The sequence below is a fragment of the Thermobia domestica genome, chromosome 5 (assembly GCF_964235325.1).
Source record: "Thermobia domestica chromosome 5, izTheDome1.hap1.1, whole genome shotgun sequence".
NCBI classification, from domain to species: Eukaryota; Metazoa; Arthropoda; class Insecta; order Zygentoma; family Lepismatidae; genus Thermobia; species Thermobia domestica.
In genome coordinates, this window is record NC_137458.1 from 234,039,967 (window position 1) to 234,048,632 (window position 8,666).

Consider the following 8,666-nt stretch of genomic DNA (forward strand, 5'->3'; position numbering starts at 1 on the left):
CTCGTAGAAACTTAAATAGAGCTATTCTATACTCGTAGAAACTTCTATAGTGTTATTGTATACTCGTAGAAACTTATATAGAGTTATTCTATTCTCCTAGAAACTTGTATATATTTATACTAGTATAATGTGTATTACTATAAAATAAAAGGTCAAACAAGTGTGTCAAGATATCGTGGGGTTTCAGTAAGTGTGTCGTCTATAAAAAAAAAAGTACTTTTCCATATCTACTGTATCGTCTACTGTAACGTAAGTAGTCTACTGTATCGTCAATTAATTCTCCCTGCTAGTGTAGCGAGTAGCACGTGTGCCTTTGGTGCACCTAATCCTGTGTTCGATTTTTGGTGGGATGCGTAAAAACTTAACTACGGACTCATTCACTTTTTGTGGAATCATTTCATTCTGCATTTTAAGTAGGCTTTTTGATTGACATACACAGAATTCCATAAAGGGGAAGAGGTTTCAAGGCCGTATTGTTTCAGAACACGTGCGATTTTGTAATAACGTATCTTAATATGATAAATGTTATTTTCTTATTAGAAGGGGAGGGTTTAAGGGCCGAACTTCTCAAATGTAATAATTAGTGCGATACTGACCAGTGGTATAACCAAAAACTTCGAGAACCGCCGGCTTACACACACGCGCACACACACACACTCACACATACACGTACATCAAGTATTATATAGTATCACCGTCTGAAATGTGGTCCATTGGTAGTGTGACATGTAGTTTAATATTTTATTTCGGTATACAGAGGTGAAAGGAAAGAGGTGAGACAGATTAGAAAAAAATTTTTTTTTCAGTTTTCTGTTACACAGTACTGAAATACTGATGAAGTACTAAATTAAACTTTTCTGAAACTACAATCATGAAAGTCTATGGCCAGCGGGATGGCTTACATTCAACTGGCTGATAACCTTCTAGCCTATCGGTTTCCAGGTGCCAATATTTCTGGCTTTCTAGGTCGGAGTTCGATAGCTCTTAATTCATGTAGCTCTCCAACTGCCTCATGATGATGGGTCAACACCAGAAAATTTTAGTGTTCCCAGCAAGAATTAAGCCATGGACAGTGCACACCTAGGTCGCACATGCTAACAGTGCTGCTAAAGTGGAGCTAAATAATAATAATAAAATTTAAACATCCACTTTTTTTATGCTCTCTATTCGCACCTCCAGATAATAAATTGTGATGCCTGTGAATAGGAAAGATTAAGAGTGGAATATATAACTAATTTGATGAAATCTTGTGTAGGGTTGGGAATAGGGTTGATATGAAGTAAGTTTCCCTTTAAACACGTTTGTGTAAAAATTGATTTTCATGACAAATTATTTATGTAAAAGAATCGTAACATGTCGGTATAAAAGTCATAAATGGAGCGTACAACATGAATTCAGAATTCGTTTCGATCAATCACTGTACTAAAGGGCGGGGTGACTTGAGGTGAGTCAGCGTTCTGCCTACGCCATTGATTCTAATTAATCATTAACTTTGTTGCTTTCATTTACCTAACTAGATACACACAATTACTATTTATACTATACTATTTGCATATCTATCTGAGAGTGATCTTATTTTTTCTGTGATTTTCCCTATTTTTACCATTTTTACTTTCGAGAAGAAAGTATGATGATCGTGACCTCTACATGCCGAAAAACGGGCTTTTGGATGTATGTTCGTCTGTCCGAATGGATAGATGTTCACCCCCCCCCCTAGAAGCCATGTCGCTCTACGTATCCAGACCTTTAAAACTTTAATTTTTATAAGATTCCCTAGTTCTTTTTTTTAATTTTCTTAATATCTCTAAAAATGAGGGTAGGGTAGTTTATTAAAGGGTAAAAATGATTTTTTTTTAAAAATTTTCTTCGAAACTGTTCTAATGATTTCATTCATATTTCATAGATCAATGTTCCACTAACAACGCTCTAATATGGAATAAGTCGCTTTTGGAGGAAAATTCCAGAAGAGGTAGTTTATACTTGGAGGTGAGCTTTCCGGACTATTTTCTCAAAAAACAATGTAGGCGATTTTGTCTGTATTTCGTAAATAAATATTTCATTAATAACCTGACAATATGGTATAACTGACTTATTTCGAAAAAATTCATAGGGGTAGTTATTCTTAATTGTGAGTTTTGAGGATAAATTATATTAAAACCTGTGAACTTACTCCTCAAATTATACGTACTAAATTTACAGAAAATTTGGGGTTCGTGGGGCAGGATCCACCCAGAGGACGTCTCTGCCTAATAAGATGTCGTAACTAATTTGTCCTGAAAAGATGTCACAGGGGATAGATTATTCTTAGAGGTGACTTTTTCTTAAAAAAAATAAAAAGAAGAAAAAAATAAAAGACATAGACGATTTTGTTCATATACATATATTAATTACCCTAATGTTGCCGAAATCACTTGTCACACAAATATTTATACGGGTAGTTCTTAAAAAAAAATATTATTACTATTTCCTCAAATCCAACTCAAATGATTTTGTCGGTATATCATAAATGAATATTTCATAAACGACCCTAATACTTTATTTTTGAGGTTGAGCTTTCTTTCAATAAATTTTTCCGATTACTTCACATGATTTAGTTTCTGAAATTAGAGCGAGAAAGTTCAATGTGATGTTCCGCACCTTTTATGTACACTCATAAAGATGGACTTCCTAAAATAATTTCCTTTTCCTTTGCGTAGTGGATTGGCACATCCTACAACGTGTGGCTCTAACTTTGTACAGTGACTAAACCCAGATTTCAACTGCATATAATAATAATAATAATAATAATAATAATAATAATAATAATAATAATAATAATAATAATAATAATAATAATAATAATAATAATAATAATACGAAGAAGAAGAAGAAAAGTAATATGTATGTAATGTATGAATCAAGATCTTATAAAATAAAGGATCTGCCCTTACAACAAAATCTTGAAGCCATATGTCACAGTTTCGCCAGCCCTACTCTGCCCACTCCGCCCAATGGAATAGCAATGTTTTGAGCCAACAATTATGGCGGAAACGAAAGTAGCCAATCAGACGATGGTAGAAACGAGAGCAGCCAATCAGACGTGCCGATGCTCGGTTGCTTTTAGGCTTCACCGATTTAATAGGATGAAGATACATATGGGCAGATCCTCTATTTATAACATATTTGGCATTAATGGTGAATTATTAATGCTTTCAGATTCTGAAACAACTTTCAGTTCGCTTTTAGTATGTAAAATCCGACCTCCCTGAAGAAGTCTTGAGCCCTCCCAAGAAGAACTTGCTCTGTACACCCTTGGCTAACAACGTATATTGAAAACAAAACACTATCGAAAAATGGTAAGTGGAAACTAAATAAATATATCAAAGGATCGTTTTCCAAAAGATATTTGTTTAATATACATGGAACTGCTCATCTGTTATTCTTGTAATTTTATTCTTCTGTGGAAAAGCATTTTTCTAGACCCTGAAATCCTTTAGAATTCTACTACCGTAATCTTGTTCTCGATATGCGGTGAAAGGTGATCGTTTTAATGTTTAACCAGCTATTCAGAAGATACGTGAACAATGAGGTAGCGAACTTTTTCCTAGAAAGCCAAGAAGAGGCGATTGCAGGTGATGTTCTGACCATACATCATTCTCGTAAATCACTTTTAGGTGGCTTCGCCTTTTCCCCTCATTTAAGCCAGACTACCATATTTATGCTACATTAACAATATATTCTTTGAATTAATTTCCAATTAACGTTTCAGATCGAACCTAGTACAAATCTCTAACGACAGCTGAAATAATAGCAATTTGAAATACTAAAAAGGAGATTAAATTATACATTGGTATTCTACAAATTTAGGACTATAAATTAATATCATAAATAAAAGATATGATATTATTAAATTTGTACTTGATAAGAAGACCAAATAACCGAAAAAAAAATAATACTAAAACTCGAGCAAAATTAGTTATTAAGGAAATCCCTTAAGTGTATAAATAATAGTTTTTAAAAATCATAAAATATACAAAGTAGAAACTAAACTAATATGCTTTACATGCATACGAAACCTTACTCAGAAAAAATTGGAACGATTACTTTCTGAAAGAAAACAATGAACACTTCTTGATTGGATTGAAACGTTAATTGGTCCTGTGTAAACTTGAGAAGAAGGGATTTTCAACCTCACTTTAACGTCTTGTGTATAACGTTGAACTTGTATTATAAAAATAGTAGTGCAAGTAATTTGAAAATAAAAATAGATGTGTACATATAGTTGCATAAATGCGAAAAAAATTGTTCAACAGAAGTTAATCTTCGATCAGTGAGTGAGTAACGAAGTTATATCTTATCTTGGAAGAAAACTCATGAAATTTGTTTATCAATACCTCATAAAGCATATACCTGTATGTATTTCGTCAACTCTGGTTCTTTTTTTTTTTTTCACCGAAGATTGCTTTCACTTATTCCCACCACGTCGAACATATGTCATATAAAAAGGAAATGAATATATTAGGATGATTCCTTGATTTGAAAAGAGAAGTCGCCCATTTGTTATAGTGTGCAAACTGTGACCTTTAGAAGGCAAAATAAAGGAAATTTCAATGGATGCTGTCTCACAGTAGGGTATATAACTTTTTTTTTCTGACTTCTAATGAAACTGTCGAGAGAGTGCTTCAATGACATTGCAGAATATCCTGCTCACATGCACATACATAAGTCCTCTCTTTCTTCCGAAAGCATCAGCCCTGACTATTTACTTCACTGACCCCCTTTTCTGACGACTATAGCGAATTAAGAAAGCAAAATTGTAAGACAAAACAGAGATAGAGATAGAGAGAGAGAGATTAAGAGAATAAAAACAAAAAGTGAATAATAACAAACGTGAAGAAGAATGTTTCACTTAAAGAATACTCAATACTTTTAGTATTACTCTACAAAGTGTGCTACAACATAATATATAGTCGAAATTCAATGGTGAACAAGGCTAAGAAGTTGATTAAGATAGAATAATTATATATATATATATATATATATATATATATATATATATATATATATATATATATATATATAACATAGTATGTAGAAAAATAAAAAGCAGGAAGAAAGGTCGAACTTTCTCTAATATATGTTAGGAAGCAGTTAATGTGTATGTGACATACCAAGGAAATCTCTGTCGTATGTGATCATGCTCATAAACCAATTCTGCAAAATTTTTGGCCATAAAACCTTCCTGTTATGTGATGAAATGGCTGGTTCAACAAGCTCATTAATAAAATTTATTTTTATCAAAGAAAGCAACGTTCTACTGACCTTAGAAAGTATATACTTATTTTATATACTGCATTCTTCATAGGTTTTTTCCTAAGTATTAACGCTACAATCTCATGAAATTAACTCAATCAAATTGCGGATCTGGGAGTGACACTGATCTAATCAATGAACTTATTCTCTTTTTACATAAAATTTTAGAATTCTTGGCATGACTATTGGTCTATGAAGATGTCTTTGATTTTTTGTACCAATTGTAGAAGTAATCTAGTGGTTAGCAATAGCACTAATAGAGTTTTAATGGTATTTTTGTGAAAGAAAGAAATATTTTAATCAAATTATATGAAAATTATAGGTGTACCGAATGCTAAGGACTTTAAAGATTTTATTTCTCGTGAATAATATATAGTTGTAATTTATTCTTGTTCGCACTTCTCTAGTTCAAATCTGCATTTGTTTCTTTAGCGTAATTTCTTGGAATTGCTTAGCCAAATTAATATGATTAGTTATAGTTAAGGTGTGCCAGATTATTATTTTCTACCAGGTATGTCACCAGTTTTGGTCATCTTATGTTTAACTTCCACCAGAAAACTAAAAATTCTGATTGAAGTGAAAAGTTTGAAATACTTCGGCTCCAAGAAGAAGAAGAAAGAAAAGACTAATTTCAGTGCCCGTAAACACTAAGTGAAGAAGTTTAGTTTTCATTGTTTGATATTTTTTCAATGAATATCGAGACTGGTTTCAATAAAGAGATTTAGGCTCGTTACACATTTGCGATAAAAGTCGTTGAGGTCGTAAACGATATTTTATCGTACGAATAGGCAGAGCATTACTTTATACGGAGCAATACACACTCGTCGGAAATCGTCGCGATCTCGCAGCGAGCTCGCAACGACAAGAAAGTGATCGGCGGTTTCTGCCCACTCGCTGCGATATCGTTCGACAGTCTGCGAGGAATCACCAAGGCAGGTCAGCAGGTCGGAACCTTATGGCAGGTAGGTCGGAACCTTGTGTTCTCAGATTTGATTCTCTCGTAGAGTTTGGCATTAAGTTCGTCAAAGGATTTGATACTCATGCGAAAATAATTGACAAACTTGACTTCATCATTTCTTAAATCAATGAACATTGATTTAAATGCGCCTTTCAAAGCACGGAAACTCACAAAAGGATGCACCCAGTACCTTCTCTTTTTTCTTTTTAATAATTTGTACACGCAATATGCAAAAACAACACGCTTCTTTTGATACACTTTCATTGTCTTCAAAAGCTCAGCACCGACTGCGCGTTATTTTCACGAAGAGTGTATATTGGAATGAAACTTACCGCGACGATATCGCGCGATATCGCCGCGCCAAAAAATCGCAAATGTGTACCGAACCTTAGAGTGGAAAATTCTTGTGACGTTAACTGATTCCGGAAGAACCTCTTCTCGCTATCTATTATCGATTTTACTCTATAGATATAAACGTTAAAGAGACAGTTCAGAGCGATAATACGTACCAGTTGAGGAGTGTATTTCCACAAACATGCTAAATCCAAAAATGTCCGACTTTGAAGTTCATATAGAAGACTATACTATAGAACCTCTTACGTTAAATTTTGTAATTATTTTTTTCTCAAAATACATTATTTTCTGCGGTAAATTCTGTTGTAAATTTTCTGTGTGGTATATAGTGCTTCAATGTAAAAACATATAGTTTTTTTTTTTGCCCTTTCTGAAGAATTCTACCAAACGGATGTTTTGGAAATGCACTCCTCAATTCTTCGAACACTAAATCAATTTCAAAAAAGCCGACTCTCCCTACCTCATTGTTTCTGTTCTAAGTAAATTAATATTGAAACCGGAAGTTGCAGTGGATTTCTATCACTTTGAGTTAAGTTAGTAAAGAGTTAGTTCGGAGACGAAATGTATTTTTGGGTTGTTTAATCGGTTGCAGAAAATCACTTCTCGCTATCTATTACCGTTTCTCATCTAGTCTATTGAATCTCAACCTTGACTACCTAAGAACCTTGTGAATCCTGCATACTTCACGCCCCTCTCCTTCCTTGCAGCTCGTTGGTTTGACATGAATTCTCAAATCTTCAATAATAATAATAATAATAATAATAATAATAATAATAATAATAATAATAATAATAATAATAATAATAATAATAATAATAATAATAATGATAGTTCTCAAAACATTATTTTTTTTAGAGAAATTTCTGCTTACTATTGTAGTACAGTACTTTTTTTTTATCAGCTTTACTCTTAATGGAACTACAGTTATTCAATTAACTTCACGATCTCTAATTCAAATTAACTGGCAACATTGAATAGAGATATATATATATAAGCGATTTTCAAACGAGAACAACTGAGTTAGCTTGTGTAATAATGTTCTTGATTTAATATCTTTAATGAGTTTTAGTACCTATTTCAAGTGTAAAACATGCTTCCTTCAACTGATAACAACGTTGTTTCAATAGCAGAAATATAGAAGTAAACAATGTTGCAACACACAGATATACCACACTCTACGTTAACTTGATTGACAGAAAGACAAGCATATATTAAAGAATGAAAAAAAAAATAACCTTCTTAATAAAGTGAATAACTTTTCAAGCATTGTTTACAGCGTAAAATTCTTAACACATTCTCATACAAATTTAAATCGCATACAATGCACAATGGTAATTCAAATTGGCTTAAAAATGTAAATGTATGCAGTTACGAGATTCATAAAATCCATCTCATTTAAGCAACCATGGAACAAATCAATTTTTTAAAAAATGATAAAAAAGAGCATGTTACGAAATTTACATCATTAGGTCCTTGTAGTAGTTGCGTTATAAATTACCGTACGCAAATACTGTGGGTGTGGTACAGTCATTTGATCGTAGATGTTATTAATGTGCTACACATGTGAATCAGGATTTCATTATGATGATAATTAAAGACCGAATTTTTATTCAAAATTTCTATTTCTGAATGTTAGAGTTGGATAAAAATGAACACGTAAAGTCCATTTGGAGGGTCTATCTTTCAATTAATTAAGTTTTTTTTTCTCTGTATTACTTTCCTACTTGGTTCTAAAGTTAAATACCAAATAACTTGTCAATTCGTATTTCCTTGCAAGTGACAACTTAATTCTAATAATGGCCGCGGTGGCTTACTGGTAGAAAGTTCACTTAAGGTTCGTTCCCAGCTCGCGCCAAGTGAACTTTATGGTGCACAAACACCGTGTGAGTGGGTTTTCTCGGATTTCTCCCGTTTCCTTTCACTTTTTTCGTTCCACCATTTCATTCATTTCTAATTATCACCGTCTACTTTAACGTAGCCGGCATAACCGTGGGACGTAAAACCCAAAGATTTCATTTCATGTTCATTTCAGTTTTTAAATTCTAATAACTGCATAATTTGT